The sequence below is a fragment of the Sorex araneus genome, chromosome X (assembly GCF_027595985.1).
Source record: "Sorex araneus isolate mSorAra2 chromosome X, mSorAra2.pri, whole genome shotgun sequence".
Taxonomy (NCBI): Eukaryota; Metazoa; Chordata; class Mammalia; order Eulipotyphla; family Soricidae; genus Sorex; species Sorex araneus.
In genome coordinates, this window is record NC_073313.1 from 299,780,323 (window position 1) to 299,801,968 (window position 21,646).

The following is a 21,646-nucleotide window of genomic DNA, read 5'->3' on the forward strand; positions in this document are numbered from 1 at the left end:
AACTGTCCATGATGAAAGTTTTTCCCTGATACATAGAGAGAGGTTATTGATTTTGGTATGATTTAGCCACACTTGAGGAAGGACGTGTATGTGTGAAAGTCTCTGTTGCTATTGATTCTTAGATGATTTGCAGTGTATACTTTGCTTCACTTAGAAGGTGCTATTGTGAATTTTGATAGCTATGTTCCTGTCATATTATAGCTCTGGCTTTTACAGAGACTAAAGTTCCAAAAACAGAACTTCTCTATCACCTATCCCACATTACCTGGTTTAGAAAAGCCAGTAAAATGTCTCTTATTGTTTATTATAACATAAAAATAAATTCTAGATATATTACCTCAAGAATTTACCTTCATTCAAAACCTAAATTTATCTTTATGGCAATGACTGATAATATTATCAGTCAGTTTTACCATGCAAGGAGCAGTGTTGTTGAACCATTTACCTGCAGTGTTCAAGTAATACTTAAAATCATTGTTATAAGATTATTGAAGGAAAATAGATACAGGAAAATTGTTTGTCTCAGAAGAACAATAACATGGATGGTAACCAGTCCATCAAACTCTCTAGTTATGTCTCTAGTGAATATTTTAGAATAGGGTGCTTGTCTGGTTTATAATTTTAGACATTTTATAATGAAACAGTATGCAATTCGTAGCAGTCACTATTCTGTGCATGCACATGGAGAATTAGAATAGAAAACATATAGGTAAATTAGTACCTAACAAAATTCATTAGACTAAATTTAGTGTCTCAATTGGATTTTAAAAAAATTGCATATGGCAGTATACTACCAGAAAGTATAAAGACACCACGAGGAAGACTTTATAGTCAGGAAGAGGGTAAAATAAGGTAATTACCTAAAAAAAAGACTTTTGCAGGCAAAGCCACTTCCCCTCAGAGAGAAAAGTTGGGGGATCTTATCAGACAAATGGATTGGTTTAGAATTCAACACTGGGAGGACTATTTTAAAATTGAGCTTTTTTTTTTTAAACACCAGTAACTCTAGGAGATTATAATCACCATGTTAATAGAAATTTATCCAAAGTGATATCAGCAATATTTTCTTAATTTTTCGTAGAAGAGTGGTTAGGGTTGTACAGCAGAGAGAATGGCGACTTTTATTCTAATAGAACTGAGAAAAATCAAAGATGGAGTTTGAATGGTAGGTTGGGGATAAAGAATTTTTTTCTCTTAACTTCCTAACTCCCTTATGTTTTTAGCACGTACCAAGTTGATTCATTTTCACATCAAAGTTTCATTAAAAATAATTGAACTATGAAAAGCAACAGATTTGGGAAAATAGATCTTCTAGGTAAATCTAAAAATGCCTCAAGGAAACTGGTTAACTAAAAATAAAGTATGTTTTATACACCATACTTAAAAAAATTTTCAAGTATGAAGAATCAAGATATTGTTAAATCTACTTGAAGGAATGGCATGAGGCTATAAACATCAAAGAACCATACTTTGTCTTTTAGTTGTCATATTCCAATATAAGAAGTAAATACACTTTTTGATATGAAGCTTTAAAAATAATACCCTCCAAATAAGTGATGAAAGAACCAGTTCAGAGCATTATTTGTCTCTACCTGTATTTCTTAGTAAATCTATTAGGCTATTTTTTATATAGGACAAATTTATACATTGTGATCAAATAAATAAAGGTAATGTAGGGCCTGACTTATATGCACTGTGTTAAAACATTTAAAATATGCCCAAAGCATCATTCACTAATTCGTCTACTTATTCTTCACGAATAACATCTGTTGTCTTATATGTATCAGTCTATGTAGAAATTTGCATGCTTAGAGACATAAGATCAAAGTGCTAGAAAGGAATTTTAATAAGACATGAAAATGAATCCTGGTGTTAAAAACAGAATATTGTTATATAAATGAGTTGTTGATTTAACTCCAACTTCTATTACAGATTACTAGAATTTTCTGTGATTGTTTAGGATCAATAAATAATAGGGAGCCCTCTCTATTCCCTATATTTTTTTGTTTGTGCAGAGATTGGCACATTCTAGAAGCAACTGGTAGAATGCCAGTATTTGCCACTGAATAAATTAGTTTGGGCATGTTAATTTAAAGAGATCTTTATTACCAATGACACATAATTGTGCCATTGATTGCCTTTATTACTGTCTTTGGCAAATATTACCAGGGTAGAACTGACACTAAGCCAGGAAAAACTTTCTGCTCAAGATCTACCATTTTACCTGAGTAAAAGTCAAGCAGAAAACAATCAGTTTTTGTAGTTTTGATGGCATATCCTAGATATTAATATTATAACCAAGTTAAATGTTTATTTGAAAACTATTATGATCTGTATGGTATAGGGCAAGATTCTTTTTTAAAATTTTATAACCTTAAATCATCAGTATAGTTACAGATACTCATAATTCCAAAACCAGTTCCATCACCGTTACATCTTCCCACCCACTCCTTAAGCCTGCCCCCACAGCAGGCCATCAATAATTTTATATTGCTTATTATAATTTGCTACAAGGATTATCAAAAAATATTTCCTTAGAAGAAAGTTAGTAAAGATTGTTATATCTCACCATGGAACCATTAAGCTCTTGTATTAAAATGTTACAGGTTAAACCTTCTGTGTTTCTGTTTTGTTAATCAAGATTTGTTGCCTTCTACATTACATCTCATTCAATCTAGTGTGCTCTTTCTGGATTATCAGTGATGTAGAGTTTTAAATGCTGCATGGCTGTGTGCTCTAGGGTGTTCAAAATTTTTTAAAGGGTCATAAAGCTAGAGTTAAATTTTTAAGTGGATGGTGGCTTTGGAGAGTGTACAGGACTGCTGGGGCTTCCAGAAGTACAGGGAGATGGTGGGGAGATAGCCTATCCCTGACTCTGAAATCCAGGAGACATCACTCACATAAAAAAATGCATTTTTGGGGCTGGAGCGATAGCACAGCGGGTAGGGCGTTTGCCTTGCACGCAGGCGACCCGGGTTCTAATCCCAGCGTCCCATATGGACCCCTGAGCACCGCCAGGGGTAATTCCTGAGTGAAGAGCCAGGAGTAACCCCTGTGCATCGCCGGGTGTGACCCAAAAACCAAAAAAAAAATGCATTTTTGAGTTTTCAACAGATTAATTTCTACATGAGGCTCATTTCTAGATGCTCGCAATGGAGTCCAGCCCCGAGTATGGCACGATTGTGGAGTGGAGATTTTCAACTGCCAGGGCTCTGCTTGGAGAGGCGCTGGTCTCACCAACCGTCTTTCTGGGTACTCCAGATGACTCAGCCATGTGTGGCATCCAGGAGAAATTCTGCCACTTGTTAATCTTTTAATATTTATTTGAGGCAGCATTCTTAATCTCTGAAATTTTGCTTTCTAATTGAAATAATAGTACCACTTGAAGAGTAGTTTAATTGAATGTTGTAAATTATTAGAGGATTCTATAATATGTAATAATTATTGGAGAATAATCCTTGAAGCTAAGATATATTCAGGAATTAAGGTGTTCCCAACACTGTGCTAAGTATTTAAACTGCACTATGCAATCCAGTGGAGGAGATGCTATTTCCTCCTTAAAAATAATAGAGGGGACAGAGAGAGAATACAAGCCAGTGAGTGCTTGCTTTGTAGACTTGGGGTTCATTCCTGGTGGTCTTAAAATAGATTTTAATGGTTCTGAAACTATCCCTGTGATATTCCCTACACATTTTTTCATCTTCTCTGCTATTACACTGCATGTAATAACTTACGACTCTTAAAGTTGTCTAATATCCATTAGGAAAAATTCATTTTTAAATTTTACTGTTATCACACTGGAAAATTTAATGATTCCTTCAGAATTTAAGATAGATGTGTAAGGATCCATGTTTTAATAGTCTTAATTAAAATATTATTCTATCATTCATTCTCTCCACATAAATGTACCAAACTTTATTTGAAATATTTCACTATATTCTTCACCAAATATTTGCAGCCAAAAAGAAATTAATGAATTTCCTTAATATGTAGTTTATATTTTCTAATGGTGAGATATGGGGACCAAGCCTCGGAGTGTTCAGGGCTTAAGTGTCCTACCCTTTGCAATACCACTTTTACCCTAAATAAATTTTATTTCAGAAGAACAGAAACTATTAGTTCCTTAATTTACAAAGAAATTTGAAGTAATGCTAAAATAATGTGGTTTAATTTTCTTTACAAGTGAATTACTGATTTTATTGCGTAGGATAAGTTAGTAATTCTTTTAATAAACTTGTATAGAGCTAGTCACATGTCATAATACTCAACTATATAGGGTAAAACTCTACAATGTTCTTCCTAGATCAGAATAGTGTATAATGGAATTAGATCACTTCTAGCTTTAAGGTCTTCTATATTTAGGATGAGGGATATATTCTTACATTTATATTTTGACTCAAGATGACTGCTAGTGTTCCATCTTTTCATTTTCCATGTAGGAAAGGAGACTGTCGAGGAACAATTGCCAATCCCTCCCGCTAACAATGCTTATACTCTATGTAGTATTTGAAGAAAATAAGGAGACTGAGTTGGAGTGGCAGTATATCTTCCATTAAATGGGACAAAAATGAATGCTAACTTCTAATAGTTGCCTTAATACCCTGGGTAGGTGCTTAAATTCTGAGCCCCATTTTTTAAAGCTTTAAATTGTGAATGACATTAGTATTTACTCAATTAGTCATTCAGATGAAATGCATTAGTGTGTTCACACACTCAGCACATAAAGTCATTAACAAGAAGCTAAGCTATTTTTTTAATCAGTAAATTTAGAAAGATAGTGTTTGAGAGAACATGGGCTCCTCCCAAGGTAGGGGGGCGGGTCAGGATATAGAACCTTACTTTTCCCCAAATATGGTAGTCTCCTTTGGTGATGTAGATGCCTTTTGTCTATTTGCATCATTTCTATGTCAGCGGTGCACTGTGCATACAGTGTAAACAACCAGCCCATGTTTTTGCCCTTATCAAGACAGCATTTCTTTGTCATTAGGGGTCGTAGAGGAATAACAGTGAAGTGATGGCTGAAAATGTAGATGGAATGGCCTGCACAGTTCTGAAAAGAGATTATCAATCTTTATTCAATTCCTAAATGTTCTGATGAAGATGATTCATGGATCACACTTTGAGAAATACTGTCCTGGGAAGGAGGAAAGTTCATTTCAGTCTCATAGGCACAATTCATAGTTGCAGGAGGCTTGTTGTAATTGTTCATTGTAGGACATTTCTAACTTTTCTCCCCTACATGATTGCAGGAACTTAACTTTTCCACTAGTGACAACAAAATGTCTCTAAACAGTGTCACATGTGTCCTGAGATAGGAGATGAAAATAGTGGATCTGATTGAAGTGCTCCTTTTGCCCGGGGCATGTATGTTCTCTGAACCTTTTTCTTCCTTCCCTCCGGGAGGATTGAAGAAGGGAAGGTACAATAGTTTCAAATGTATTTGCTCATTCCAGCATTATTAGGTTATAGATCTGCACCTTCTCAGAAACAGGAGTCCTGAATCCTATCAATCATCATCTAGAGATATCTTAACTGTTTCTAAAAATCTTCCTTCTTAGTCTGAGAGAAAAGGCATTTGTACTCAAAATCAACTGAAGGCTTTGGTGAGAATGTTGTTTAAACAGAGACGATAGCTCCTGGAAACATGCCTTGTGTGGGCAAGGATCCATGTTCCGTCACCAGCACTGCTTCATCTGGACCAGTATTTCTAGGAGTGGTCCACATGAGCATTGTTTGGGAGCAACCCCCAACGTAAGCAGAGTAAAATTGCTTCAGTCTCTTACTCTAAGCAAAGATATTGAGTTAATTCCACTGTTTTGTAACTACATTTAAAGCAAATCATTTTAAGATACAATTACATAATAATTTTAGAATTTCATATATTTTAGTCCTTATATGAGATGCATATAATAGTTGCTATGAGATTCAAATTACTAATATGTATATTTTGTGTTCATGATATTCATAACTCCACAAAGTTAAAATTAGCGCTATTGGTGAGTCCTTACCATGTATTAAGTGAGAATTAGAAAATGAATATAACTTTTATATTCCTAAAGAGAAATGTGGAGAACACAGGAGATAAATCCAGAGATGACTTGTTTCAAAGACACATGTGTGTATAATGTATTTGAAAAATTTGCCTTGCCTTTTTTTAAGGTGTATCAGATAAAGTAATGAACTTTGTTAAAGGTTATGTTCATAGGAACTTCAAGATAAGGAAAGTGCCTTGAGGAAATTTGATCTTAAGTATGGTTTTTTGTATGGACAAGATACTGCATCATCTTTTCTTCCACCCTTTAATGTTCAAGTTGTCATTTCTTCGGAGATTCTTCATAAATCCGTTTTATTTTAAAATAAAATTCTTCAGAAAATCACTAGTATTTTTTCTAATCTTTGGTGCAATATATTTCTGCATTTCCATTTTTGAGAATATTTGGTCCACTAAACTTTCTCATGTAGCCAATCCTCTCATAAGAGAACAGCAATATATCATCTATCCATGGGACATTTTGTTTGACCAAAACAATATTTTCAGTTTTAGACTGAAGAGAAGCATTCAGTGCTTTTGATCCAATAATCCTAATATAATGAAGTTTTTAGGTTTCTCAGGGGAACCACATCACATGCTTTTTTATTTATTTATCCAAGAAATCTGGAACTGCAGTACGTTTTTCAAGGCTTAATATATTATGCCTTGAAAAAAATTTGTTTGTGAATTTATAATAATTGTCTCATCTAGCAAATTGCTTTTCTAATCCTCAGATCCCTCATCAACAAGATATGAAATAATAACACTTTTGGGGAAAGGTGGTAGTGTTTACATGATTAATCTATTAAAAGGTGCAGTTTGTTGGGATATTTAATGTGCATTGAGTCTAGGAAAAAAATATATGTTAGATAAAAATTAGCCAGCATTTCTCTTTATCAATACACCAAATATGGTACTTGTATTTGTGTGTAATATGACAGTAGACCTTTGCAAACAAAAAATGAAATACTTAATTCTAGCTAGAAACACAACTGGAATTATCAAGGTCAAATCTATGAGTAAGCTGCCTGATCAGATGATTTACTTTTAGATTCCCATAAGCTGTGTTTTGTTTGGAATCATATTTTCTTAACACATTCTGCAAAAGGGAAAAGTAAGATTACAGATCTCTCCTACCATCACAAAATCCTGTTGATCATCGAGTGACTCGAGCAAGCGGTCTCAGTAACCTCTACATTCATCCTATCCTGAGATTTTAGAAGCCTCTTGTTTCTCGGCCTTCCCAACAATGCCACATTGGAAGCTCTTTCAGGGTCAGGGGAATGAGATTCAGCTTGTTACTGGCTTTGGCATATAGATACACCATGGGAAAATTGCGAGGCTCTCCCATGTGGGCATGAAGCTCTCAGTAGCTTGCGAGTTTCTCCCAGAGGGAAAAGTAGGTTATGAGATATCGTGCGGCTGCTTTGTGCTTCTGGGAGGCTGCTTTTAAGTCTCTGGATGTTGGCTGTTGATGGGATTACACACACCTGGGTTCCTCTGCTGGTACCTTCATGCATGAGGCCTGTCCAAACGTGTGGAGAGGGGCCTTGAGCATGGCTGTGGCTAGGTTCCTATGGTCTTTGGCTGCCGGGAGCTCTGCTCAGGGCAGGAAGGGAAACTAGAGCCCATCCCCTCCGAGGGGCCCCAGGGAAGACAGCCAGGCATGCGGGCAAGAGACTCTCTGCCACTCCAACCATACCAACTATATTTTATTACTAATCATGCCTACTGTTTCATAGAGAATGAAAGAGTAGCATGGCAGTACCTTTTTCCCTTCTTGCTAAAGTTTGAGTTCCTTGAGCTAAAGGTATGCAAGAAAACAAGTTATGATGAAGATTCTGAAAGTAAAATTAGAAGATGTTACTGCTACTTGAGTAATTCATATCTTATGTGAATCAGATTACAGAATTAGAGACAACCTTTGCTTAAGGGAATTTAGCACATTATTACTCGATGACATGACTCACAGTTATCAGTGGTTTAATTGCACATTAACTTAGCTCTTTTTTTGAGGGGAAGGGTAGTTTGGGCCACACCCAGCGTACTAGGAACCACTCCTGGTGGGTACCAGGGAATGAGTCCAGGTTATCCACGTGCAAGGCAAGTGCTTGCCTCACTGTACCATCTTTCTGAGTCCATATGGTATGTTTTTTGGTCAAGGAAATACTTCATGTGAAAATGGAATCAAGCACATTTGTACCAGATATAAAATTTTTAAACCCAAGTGCACACAAAATGTTAATTTTTCTATATTATCCTATGTGTTAAGAAGAAATGGTGTTACCATCACGCAGAATTCTGGATAATTAAGATACCAGAACTGTGCTAAGTAGACACACTTGTTTGAGGTCCTTAAAGAGTTATGTATCTTTTCTGAAAAAATTCTGAAGCTCTGCAAGCAAGGACAGAATATGAAAAAGATATATTTTTATTACAATTTGATAAATATTTACTTATTACATTGTAAAGAATGAAGAGGTAGTAGGCATTAAGGAGTTGGGTATTGGACTAGGTACTGTTCTATATTTTAATTATCCTTAAAGTTAGTTTTTCAAATCATCATCATCCCGTTGATCGTTGAATTTCTCGAGCAGTCTCAGTAACATCTCCATTCATCCAAGTCCTGAGATTTTAGAAGCCTCTCTCTCTACTCATCCTTCCAATGATGATGTACTGGAGGCTCATTCAGGGTCAGGGAATGAGACCCAGCTTGTTACTGGTTTTTGGCATATTAATACACCATGGGGACCTTGCCAGTCTCTCCCATGTGGCAGGAAACTCCCAGTAGTTTGCCAGATTCCTCCAGAGGGAGAAGTAGGCTATAAGATATTGCGCAGCCTTGGAGGTCTCAGCCCCGGGTCCCACACACCTGGGTTCCTCTGGCAGAGGCAGAGTTTTTCAACGCATTCAGTAAATATTGATATTATAAAAGGATAACAAAATGAGGAAGTAAGTGGTAGAAACATTTTCAGTTTAAAAGGGACGTTTTCATGGATGGCATTTAGTTAAAAGTCTGATGTCTAGTGTGAAGACCTCTGTAAGCAAGAAAATATTAATCATTCTGTGAACTGCATACATGAATACATACATGCATACATAGCCTAACGAGTAGAACCCAAAATATTCCAAGTACTTAGGAGTAAAATGAACAAAGAATAAATCAGAGCAACTATAATTATATGATACTTTGAGACTGAGAAGACAAGACAATAGACAATCTATTGATTGAGCAGAATAAAGGTAATATTGAATTTAACAGGCTCACTACACTGGTGTCTCTTAACAGACTAAATGGGGAAAGGATGGAAAAACTAAGTTAAGAAGCCATTGACAAACCAAATAATGGCCTTATTTATAAATTGTGATTAACAAATTGATCTAAGAGAACAAGATATAATACAAGATACTGGAATTTTTACTAGCTTACTGGAATTACCATATTGCCAAGAATTTTTTTAAATGATTTGAGAGAAAAGGCAAATAATCATTTTTCTCTGATATTCTGGGATAAGTCATTAGAAAATTATGCAGAAACTTTATACTCTTCGAAAATAATAGCAACTGACAGAGAATAAACTGTTGGAAGAAATTTAAATAACAGATATTAATTAATGTACTGAATTCCAACCATTAATTTTTGGGGGCTAAAGACAGTATACCTCTAGCTCCAAGAGAACATAATGATTACTTGGAAATTATGTGTGTAATGAAGTTGGTAATGGTCTTACACAATTGAAAAAGCAGTGGCCAAAAGAAATCCAGGATCATAAGGGTTTTGTTCTGTCTACTCAAAAAAAAAAAAAAAGTTTGAATGTAGGCAGAAAATATGTGTTCAATTATAAAAGTCCATGGATCAAGTGCTTGAATTTAAAACTATTTTAAAATTACTGATTTTAAACCATGCAACTTACTAAATACCTCCTATGAATCCATACATAATATCTATTTCTTCGTAATTCTCATTTCTATAATGAGAGAAGTCTTAAAAATTTGGTTATTACAAATTATTTTATATAGTTATGTCTAAAATTACACTTTATATATACTATATTTAAGAAATATTTACAAATTTTGTGAGAAAGGTATGAAAATGAGAGGAATAGTATTAATATGCTTTTTTTAAGGCAACAATTAAATGCATCAGAATCTTCAGGGTTGGAGCTTTGGATGGCCTAGAGTGTATATTGAGAAGAACTACTAAGGCTGCCTATTATCACTAGAAAAAAGGACTTACCTGACTGCACAGAGAACCAATTAAAAAATGAAAAATGACATGAACTGTTTACACAGTTCATTTGATCCATGGATTTTTATAATTGAACACATTTTTCTGTTTAAGTGCTTCATAAAAGTAGTGGCTGATGTATAAACTATGGAAATTCAACACTGAGTTTTCTGATGGATTTTAGATGAAGTGGTAGGTGATCTAGGTAAAAGCAAAGATAAAGTAGCCAGTTTGGGGTCCAGATACATAGGACAGCAGGTAGTGTTCTTCCCTGAGTACTACCAGGTATGTCCCCCAAGACAGAAATAACCCACTTTATGGAAGAATGGACATTAAGAAACATAGGCATCCAAAGTGTTTGTATTTTGATGGAGAAAATACAGTAATGGGCTTGGAAAATGACCTTCAGTGTTGGGTGGGCCTTCTACCAAAAAGTGGATCTTTTTTGAGGTGTAGTTAGGATTACCAAGGGGTCATGATAATAATTTAAAAGTTTGAGGTATGCCCAGAAAATGTGGTGGACTAAATCAGGATTTAAATAACTTGAGAATCTGAAATGTTTTCCACTTGCAACCGTGTGTTTATAAGATAGGTATACAAACCCCAAATTTGCTAACAATGATGAATTTAGTAGTTTAAAACAAATTGCTAGTCCATGCCACACACAGTTAGGACACTCAGTTTACCCGGTGATATCCTCTGCAGAAGTGGGCCTTGTGATGAGACATAAATCCCAGGGTCTCTAATTGGCATGATTGAACGTGCGAGTCCCCTCTGGGATTTAGGGGACTCAGCCTGCGTTATCAGCAGAGCAAAAAAGTCATTGGCATGCTGAAGAAATCCAGTTAGGATTAGGCACAGACACTTGAGACTATGCCTATGTAAAGACTGGAGGCTTTGTGAAAAGACAGCTAAAAATCTTTATATACAGTCTGTCCTCCCATCACATAATGGGGACACTAAAGGAAACTGAGGCCGATTGGCCCCAATCTCCCTATGTGCTATTTTTTTAGAACTGTAAAACTGCAGAAGAGCACCTCCTACTGTAAAATATAGAATATTTCCTTCATCACCTTAAATACTGTGCAGAAGGCAGAGAAACATTTTCAGGAGTTAGTCTGGATTTGTGACAAATATTATGGAGAAAATCAATAAGATGAATAAAATGCACTCACACATGACTCTCGATGAAAATAAACCTAATGCAGGGGCACAAGTGATTCACAAATTGCAGCGTGATTTTTTTTATGGATTATGAACAATGAACACAACAATAAAATGCAAAAAAAATTATTTTGATTTTTGGGTCACACCTGATAGGGTTTCCTCCTGGCTCTGGACTCAGGGTAATTCTTGGAGTGCTCAAGGAACCTTATGGGGTGTCAGGGATTGAACCCAAGTTAGCTGCATGAAGGCAAGCCACTTACCTACTGTACTATCTTCTCTGGCCAGTAGAATAAAAAGTTTTATGGAGAGCATAGCAGACAAGTTAGATTCTGAAGAGGAACAATCAGTTAAAATATGGCTAAAATCAGTAATGACATAAATGGAGAGGTAAATTAAAAAAAAAAGATTTCAGAATAGTGGAGAGAGCCTATTAGAATTAAGACTCCATTAGAAGAGAAAACATTTGTACAACAGGTATACCACAAGGTTGAGAGAAAAGGGAACATAAAGCCCATTTGAAGAAATAATCTAAGAAGCTAGGACTGATAGAATGAATAAATTTCTAATGCAAAATGGAAAATATATTAAAAGCATCAAGGCATCTGACCTAGTAGAGAATTTATCAGCACCCACACTACAATGTTGAGGAGGGTCAACATAAAAAATAAGCAGGGTGATAGTAATATAAAATTAGATATAAATAAGAATAAAAATACTGAAGAAGACTAAATGAAGTTAACATATTTTAATGACAAATCAATAACCAAAATACAAAATAACTGTCTTAGAAATAATGATACAATCCTCATAGTAATCACAAAAAGCAAATCTGGGAGAAAGCGATTATAAAGCAGGTAGAACATTTTCTTCGCATGTGGCTGACCCAAGTTTAACCTCCTGCACCACATATGATCCCCTAATCTTGTCAGAAGTCAGGAGTGATCCCTGAGTACAGATCTAGGACTAAGCCCTAATGCCATGTGTGCTCTAAAAATGTATACACACATATCCATGTGTGTATATATATATACACACAGATATATATATATATATGTACATACACACATATACATACACATGGCATGGACTGGAACAATTGCACAGCATACAGGGCATTTGCCTTCCACACGGCCAACCCGGGTTCTATTCCTCCGTCCCTCTTGGAGAGCCTGTCAAGCTACTGAGAGTATCTCACCCACACGGCAGAGTCTGGCAAGTTCCCTGTGGCATATTCATATGCCAAAAACAGTAACAAGTCTCACAATGGGGACATTACTGTTGCCCACTTGAGCAAATTGATTAACAACAGGACAACAGTGCTATAGCAGTGCTATACATATGCATTTGTGTGCATCTGTATATATGGGAATATACATACTGTAATGATTCAAATTCCAGCACATCATATGCCCCATCACCACCAGACCAAGTGTAGAAAGGAGCACTGCTAGGTGTGGCCCAACACCCCCCCCAAAAAAAATATCAAGGAAAAGAAATCAGACAAATTTAAAATTTCTTTGAAGCCAACTAAAAGTGAAGATACCAGCTATGAGATCTTTTGTGAGATACAATAAATAAAGTATTAACAGGGATGTTAATAGCAATACAGACTTATACCATTAAACATGAAAGCTCACAATCTAACTTTACATCTAAGGTCAGCACTGTCATCCCATTGTTCATCAATTTGCTCGAGTGAGAACCAGTAACATCTCCATTGTTACGGTTTTGGCATATCAAATACGCCACAGGTTGCTTGCCAGGCTCTGCCATGCAGGCTGGATACTCTTGGTACCTTGCCGGGCTCTCTGAGAGGGATGGAGGAATCGAACCCAGGTCAGCCGTGTGCAAGGAAAATACCCTACTTGCTGTGCTATTGCTCCAGTCCTACATCTAAGGCAACTAGACAAAAGGACAGTAAATGTAACCAACTGTCTATAGAAGACAGAATAATAAAAATTATAATGGATATAAATAAATTAGGCACTAAAATAGGTGATGCAAGGAAAAAAGCAATACAAAGAGTTGATATATAGAGTATTAAAATTAATAATTACTAATATTATGGTCAGAAAGATAGTCTGGCAGTAAAGAAATTTACCTTACTTGCAGCCAGCCCTGGTTGAAATCCTCCTTGTGCCCACATGTGATTCTCTGTGTAGTACCACATGTAGCCTCTGAACAGAGGCTAGGCATGACCTAAAAACCTAAGTAATCATAATAATAATAACAACAGCAACAACAAACTCTTAGTCACTACCTGAGAGTGAAAAAATTTAAATTAAAAAATGAGTAATTGAGACTGAGTAATCATATGTAAACAAATTGGATAAGCTTCAAGAAATTGAGCTAATCTTACTAAATATTTTAAATAACCAACTCTCCCTAAAAATAAAAACCCATACCCTAAGAAACACTGAGCAATCCTACCAACAAAAAATCATGTACTACTGCTTCTTACTGTGCTTTTACACCACTTCCAAGAATTTGAAGAAGGAGGTGCACATGCCCAAAACTTATTTTACAAGGTTAAAACAAGCTATAGGTGGGTAGGTCTAATCAACACACATACAAAAGTTCTCAAAAAATTTGGCAAATATTTAAACATTGAGAGTATTGTGGAGACGTTACTGGTGCCAGCTCAAGCAAATAGATGAGCAATGGGATGAGTGACAGTGAGAGTAAACCCAAGCAATGTTATTCTCAATAAGGAGGCGGTTAAAAAAGAATCCAAAATACAGGACATATAGAGGGAAAGGGAATTAAAGGAAGTGAAAAAATTTAATAAATTTGTCTTTGAGCTACACATGACCATGGTAATCGAAACAATGATTTAAGAGCCCACTACTAATTTTAAAAGCATTGTCTCATTTGATACTCCAGAATCCAGAAAAGCCTTTTCTTTTCAAAGATAAGAAATTTGAGGGAGAACTATTTTGTCACTAAGATTCCAAGCCAGTAATCAGTCTCAACTTAGGCTTTCTATCACCAAGAGATAAAGTGATGCATAGAGCATATAGTGATGCATTTGCAATAGAAATAGCAATTCCAAACACCTGATGAGAGGGGCATGGTCTGGATGCAGTTTCCTGTCTTCAGTATTTGAATAACACAACTGACACATTTTCTTGTGGTTGAATGTGAAGGAAAGTGAAAGGGTGGAGGAGTAACCAGCATATTCAAGTCCTACTTTACAGGTCCAGTCCTTTACCATTGGTTCTCAAACCTATGGATCTTGAGTTTTGTGAACTGTTTTCTATTTTGCTTTAGCACTTGTTTCATAAGGTGATCAAAAGTCATGACAACTTATCAACAAAGACTGTCAGGTTTTGTGTGTCAGGATTTTCTTGATAGTAATTTTTTGGTGGCTGTTTTGAGCCAGAAAAGTTTTATTTCTGGGATTTTTGCATACTTAGTCATATTATATTTGTTTCCTAGTCATTATGATATGGCTTGGAGTGAAATCAAAGCATTCAGTTCTGCTTATAGGTTTAAGTAAAAGTGGAGAATTTTTTTTTTTCCCCGCGGGGTAATGACATTTTATTTTTTTTTTAAATTTATTTATTCTTAATTAGAGAATCACCGTGAGGGTACAGTTACAGATTTATACACTTTTGTGCTTATACTTCCCTCACACAAAGTTTGGAACCCATCCCTTCACCAGTGCCCATTCTCCACCACCCGTAAACCCAGTGTCCCTCCCACCCTCCCCAATCCCATCTCCCCCCCACCCCACCCTGCCACTGTGGCAAGGCATTCCCTTCTGTTTTCTCTCTAAAAGTGGAGAATTTTTAAACTTTGAAGAGTTTGCCACAAGTTATAAACCTTAGATGATAAAGATGTAGATGATGCTTATTTATTATTGAGTACAAAGATTGATAGCATTTTTGTTTATTACTAAAAATAGTCTTTATACCTAAAAATATCTCTGAATAAGTGTGAATGTCTAAAATTCCATTAGATTTATTCCTTTGTGATTATTCTGTTTCTTAAGAACAACCTAAAGAAGGCTTCTGAGCTGAGAGACCCCAAAGTGTATAGGAAAAGAGAATATATAGGAAGTAATAACTGTAAGCAGGCACCTCTGCTCTTATGGAGAATTGCCATGTCTTTCTATAATTTTCCAAGGGTGAGTGAATCCCAAGATTCCCACTTCTTGCAATACAAGAACACCTTGTTTGGGGTTAAGCAAAAACTTGAATGGTCTGGAAAATGGCTCTATGCCACTTAGAAAATTTGTTGACTGTAATTAAGCCTTCATGGGCGTCCCCAAGGTTTACTTACCTATAATTGAAAAAATGCAAATTTAGATAGTTAATCAGTGGACTGGCTGGTTATGAAGCGCTACTACCTACCTAAATGAATTAAAAATGAAGACACAGATATGTCTAGTTGAGAAAGTTCAATGAGAGCCAGTTGGTAAATTTCTCAGCAATGTGGTAAAGATATTTTTTCCTAATTTACAAAGTTATTCCTAGTTGGGTTTTAAACATACAGTGTTCTATCAGTGACTCCAGCAACAGTGTCAACTACTCTCTACCAGTGCTCCCAGGGGTCCTCTCCTGGGAGTTTTTTCTTATTCTGACTCAAATTGGAGTGCTTTTGTGCTAAGGCCTTTGCTGACTTAAACTCGAGCCATTATACATGGATTTCCTGGCAACTGGCTTTCAGCACTGGTTCCACACTGGCTGCCTCCCTTTACTGCTTATAGATGCTCTGCAGAAAAACAATACTCTTGCCTTCCTAGCTTGATTTATCCTGTATTTAAAGTTATAAAAGATTTACTTTTCAAGATCCCATAATCAAATCAGAATAGCCCTTGAAAAAAGCCCAACTCTTAAGGAATTGCCCTAAAGTGTGTCTCAGCTATCAATTATTAAGCAACTATATGTGTTTTACATATTCTAATACTGCTTTAATGTAGTTTTAAAAAGTAATCACAGAATGTTAGTCATTTTCACTTCAGACACCATAGTTGTATGCAGTTAATCTTTATTATCTGAATTAAAATCATTTCCAAATGGTTTGGATTTTTACATAAATTTAAAGATTTCTATGTCTTTTGTAAAACCAACATCTTACACCTAGTGATCATGGTATTTGTATGAAAAGTTTGTACAATGTTCCTAAAAATTAGCTAAAAAACAAAGATGAAAATTCAGAATTGTTTAGACAAAATATGTCCCGAATCTATTAGTAAAAAGAAAGAACTTAGATAAGCTAATTTAAATTTAAAGTAGAGGAATAATGATGATACATCTGTATTACAAATTTTACCCAGTTGAACTTGACAACTCTGTAACCTTTTGGAGGAAGGAGAGAAGTTTCCTTTCCCATGTCATTTCAAATGATTATGAAGGGAGAAAAGATCCATGACTGATTAATAATGTCTGGAATGGGCATATCGGTGAGTGGTGAATTTCTACCCTATGTTTCCTCCTGTCACTGCCTTAACAATAAAGAATCCTGCTTTGCTAGATTACTTCGTTCAATGAGGAAGAGTAGACTAGAACATCAGAATGAGGACTTTGCACAAAGAAATTATCTTTTGCAAATGTATAAACATCCATGAAGTGAAGAAAGGTACAATTCAGCTATTTTTTTAACCATACTTTTGCTTCACTTATCATCCTTGACTACCTAGATTTGTTAATAAGTTTTACTTGTTCAAACAGTTGAACAAATTGGTACTTCAAATGCACCACAATTTCTAAAGGGATCAAATATCTCTCCAAAATCTTATGGATTTTATTTTTTAATGAAATGTTTTGCTTGGCAGATACTACCCAGAAATGAGTTCTGGGTTTCTAATCTTCCATTCCCCAACAGCAAAGCTGACTTGTAGCCCAATTTTCTATACCCACCCCACCCATAAAATCTGTTACATCTTTGAGTGAGGGGAGGATCATTTTAAAAACTGTATTTGAATAACCTGAAATACAAAGATGCACAATTATTCATTATTGAGCTCCAGTTGTACCATGTTTATGAACAAATGCCTTCACCAATATCCACTTCCCTCTACCAGTGTCCCTGGCTTCCTCCCCCACCAAGCCTGCCTCTAAAGCAAATAACTTTCCCCTTTTTCTTTTAGGCACTGTGTTTTGTGCTGTGACTGGGGGGATATCATGCTTATCCAGTTCTCATCAGAGTGACTATTTCCCTCTATCATTGGCATAGTGATCGGAGTAGCGGGGACTGGGGTGGGGAGGCGAGATAATTTTTTAACTATAAATAAATGGCCAGTTTCAGTTGGAAGGGTGCCAAGTTTCTAAAAGTGTTTGCCATTGATTTAAATTTATTACCAAGTTTCTCATCACAAGCCACCTTAAAACACTATCCTAGTTTGAATATTTATGGCATAGCTGATTAAAATACTTCCTGTTCTTATCTACTAACTATTGAGTTACTTCCACTAAAAGATTTCAAAAGTGAATATAATGGATTTTTCTCATAGAATATCTTAGCATCCTCTAAGTTATTCTCTATATTAACTGACATTAACTAATTAAAATACTCTAGACCCAAATGGGACAGGTCTATTTGGGTTTCATTATAGAGCACTTTTTTTTGAGGTACATATTTCTCAGGTTTTCTGAATATCTTATTATTTGGTATAGTAGATAAGTCATTTTTGAGATTTTGGGTACTTAAAACATTTCCTTTTCATTATTATTATTTATTGCTAACAGCATTCCTGAAGAAAAAGATAATCTTCCATATAAAGGTATATATTCTACTTACAGACAGAAAGGGGAAACCTTTAACCAAGGCAAAGTCCCAGTTTTTATACCACAAAATAATCTACAAATTGACATGTCTTATTGTATTCTATGTTGCTTAGACAGTTCCATAATATTTGCATTATTTTTCATCTAATCAGCTGCTTTTTCTTCTTTTTTTTTTTCTTTTTGGGTCACACCCAGCAATGCTCAGGGGTTACTCCTGATTTTTGCACTCAGGAATTACTCCTGACGGTGCTCAGGGGACCATATGGGATGCTGGGAATTGAACCTGGGTCAGCTGCATGAAAGGCAAAACCCTACCTGCTGTGCTATCACTTTAGCCCCTAATAGGCTACTTTGTACTTGGGGTTTCATAAACTTCCACATATCGTTATTGTTTGGTAATAGATAATTTTTTTTGGTAAACAGATGCCAGGTTGTATATTTAGCTCTAAATATATATATATATGTATATATATATATATTAAATGGATTAATGTAGAACACAAAGTCTAGTTCTCTTTATAATATCTGGCTATCACAAATCAGTATCCTAAGACATTTAATATGTCATGTACAGTTAATTCAGTGTGTTCCCTTCCACCCCTTTTACACTAATTTACACTTTTGACAATGCTGTGTTGCTGTTTTTTTAAAAAACCATAAATCTATACTGCATGTGTTTTATTACTAGTTGGCCTCAGGAAGTTCAACATTAGTATTAAGGATGAAGGACTGCTAATTAGCAGAATAAAAAATAGCCTCGACTGACAATAGAATAGTTAAGATATTCCCTAATGATGTTACCTCTTAGAATATTAAAATTATATTGATTTTAATCATTTTAACACTAAGAGAAGCTTTAGTAAATTTATTCAGCTTCTTGACCTGAAGAAAGAATAAAGATTTACTATTTTATTCAGAATCTATTAAGTTCTATGTAAGAAAAAAATATGAAGGAAGATAAACTCAGACATGAAGTGAGAAATTATATACCTGTGGTATTTATAACTTATTTGTGCAATTTTTAGGAATACAAATATAAGTAAAATATATGATTTCTTATCCTTAAGTTCAATTGTACCTTTGATAACTCTTCCTGTACACAATATAGAGACCTCAAATTCAGTATTTTAAAAATTAACTTAACATTCTATCACCTTAGCTCCATTATTCCTATCATCTAAAGAAATAGCACCAATATGTTATCAAATTTTGTATGTCTAATTGCACTAGAGATTTGAAATTATAACTTCTATCCTTATTTTGAATCAGTCTCCAACAAACCTCACATTTCATCCAATAAAGTGAGCCTCAATTTTATGCCCACACATATGAAGCACTACTTTCTGAATCAAATAAGATCCTCTTTCCCCTCTTCTATCCTACTAAAGCATCTATCATAGAACATTAAACCTTTCAGCTTTTGCCTATTTAGATATACAACATTTAAGCACAGGCATGTGAAGAAATAGATGGATGAATAAGTATATCAGTATGGTTAGAACAGTCTGAACAGTAAGTTAAATGAGAATTCAACTTTATCCTAGAAATGTAGTTACACTTTCATTTAAAATAGTGTGATTAAGACACATTTGTGTCAAGTTCTATATCTACTGAAACTGGACACCTCTTGTGGTATAAAACCTATCTTAATGAAATAGTATAGAACTTAAAACATGGTTTCATAAATATTCATTTAATCATCTAAGTTGTAGAGATTCATTTTAAGTAGTTTTTATGACAATGCTCAGCAATGACAAAGAACTGGCAATAAATATCGATTAATGGAAGAATCATGGAATTTTAGGAGTCTTTCCCTTAATAGTTTATTCCATTCAAAAACAGAATAATTATGATACATGGAAAGAGAAGTCTATTTGGAGTTAAGAAGAAAACTGTAGTCATAGAAGAAGAGAAAGATCAAGGATATGTAGAAATGACTTTAAAACAGCTCACCATTATTTGCTTTTCATGGACTGTAATAGAACAAGATGTGAGGAAACATCTGTTGCCTTTTTAAAATAGTACTTTGATATTTCAAAAGAATAGTGACAATTAGGAGAAACCTAATTTTTCTGGTTAGGACAGATGACAACTATGAAATAAACTAGGGAAAATGTCTACCACTGTTTGATCTGTTTGGCTTTGAATCTATTCTGGCATTAAAGTTCTGGGGTGCAACATGGAGCAATGGTTCACAGAGTTCAGAAGTTCACACATCAGGGTTCAAATATTTTTTGTTTGCTTGTTTGGGGCCCATACCTGGCAGTTCTGTGCAGTGCTAAAGATGAAACTTAGGGCTCCTGACTGAAAAAAAATATATGCTCCAGTCCACTGAATCTCTCGCCATTCCCAGGTGTAAATCTTAGCTTCACCATTTATTTGCATTCTATTACTCTATTCACTAGGCTATGATATAAGTCCCAGCTAAACATAACATTGTTCTGCCTCAAGAATGGTTGTGAAATTAAATGAGAGTGAAATTAAATGAGAAATTCAGGGGCCAGTATAAAGACAGAGTCATGTTTGAATTTGCTCAAGATAGTTTTTATTTTTTAATTAGCTGAAACATAGCCACTTTTCTGAGACTGGATATAGACACTAAATGAGGGGTCCAGTAAAAATATAGTCCCAGACATAGGAAAAGATATAGTTGTTCTTCTGCTGAAACATCGAGTTCGTAAATGTAGGCCAATTTGAAAAATGGCTTGATATAGTCTTCCTAGGGTCATTATAAAGCTGGCAAGATCAGTCTAGGCAAAGCCTTAGGATATTCATTACTGAAACTGTACCTGTACTTATTAATACAACTAGTCCTAACAGCTGTCTAGTGAATATGTTACAGAAAAACAAAATTTAAAAAAAAAATAAAACCACAAACATGCACCAAGGGAATTTGCAGAAATCAGATTAATGCTATGACGGTAAACCAAGCCAGAAAGACAACCTAAAAACCATGGGGTTCTGAGCACTTGGACAGGAAAATATATGAATCCAGAAGATCTAGTTCCAATATAAACCTTAAGGATGAGACTAAAACTCACAGATCTCAATGATTTTCAGGTAAATGTAAATCAAAAGGACAATGAGATAAGTCCTCACACCAGTGAGAAAGGCCTATTTCAGAAAAAGCAGAAAAATAAACAGTGCTGGTAGGGATGTGGAGAAAATCAAATCATATTTATTACTGTTAAGAATAATTGGTTGGTGCTGGAGCGATAGCACAGCAGGTAGGGCATTTGCCTTGCACGCGGCCGACCCAGGTTAGATCCCCGACATCCCATAGTGCTGGTCCCCCAAGCACTGCCAGGAGTAACCCCTGAGCATCACGGGGTGTGGCCTAAAAAGCAAAAAAAAAAAAAAAGAATAATTGGTTAAGTTTCAATGAAAAGCAGTATGGGATTTCTCAAAATATTAAAAATAGAACTATCATATTATCCAGCAACTCTGCTTCTAGGTATATATTAAAAAATACTCAGATTTGAAAATCTA

The 21,646-nt window shown here is 35.2% G+C and overlaps 1 protein-coding gene across 4 annotated transcripts in view; it reads left to right on the forward strand.

Annotated features, from left to right (window-relative positions):
- CTNNA2 (catenin alpha 2) overlaps positions 1–21,646 on the forward strand; it is a 1,292,108-nt gene that overhangs the window by 1,264,930 nt on the left and 5,532 nt on the right. The window lies entirely within an intron of this gene.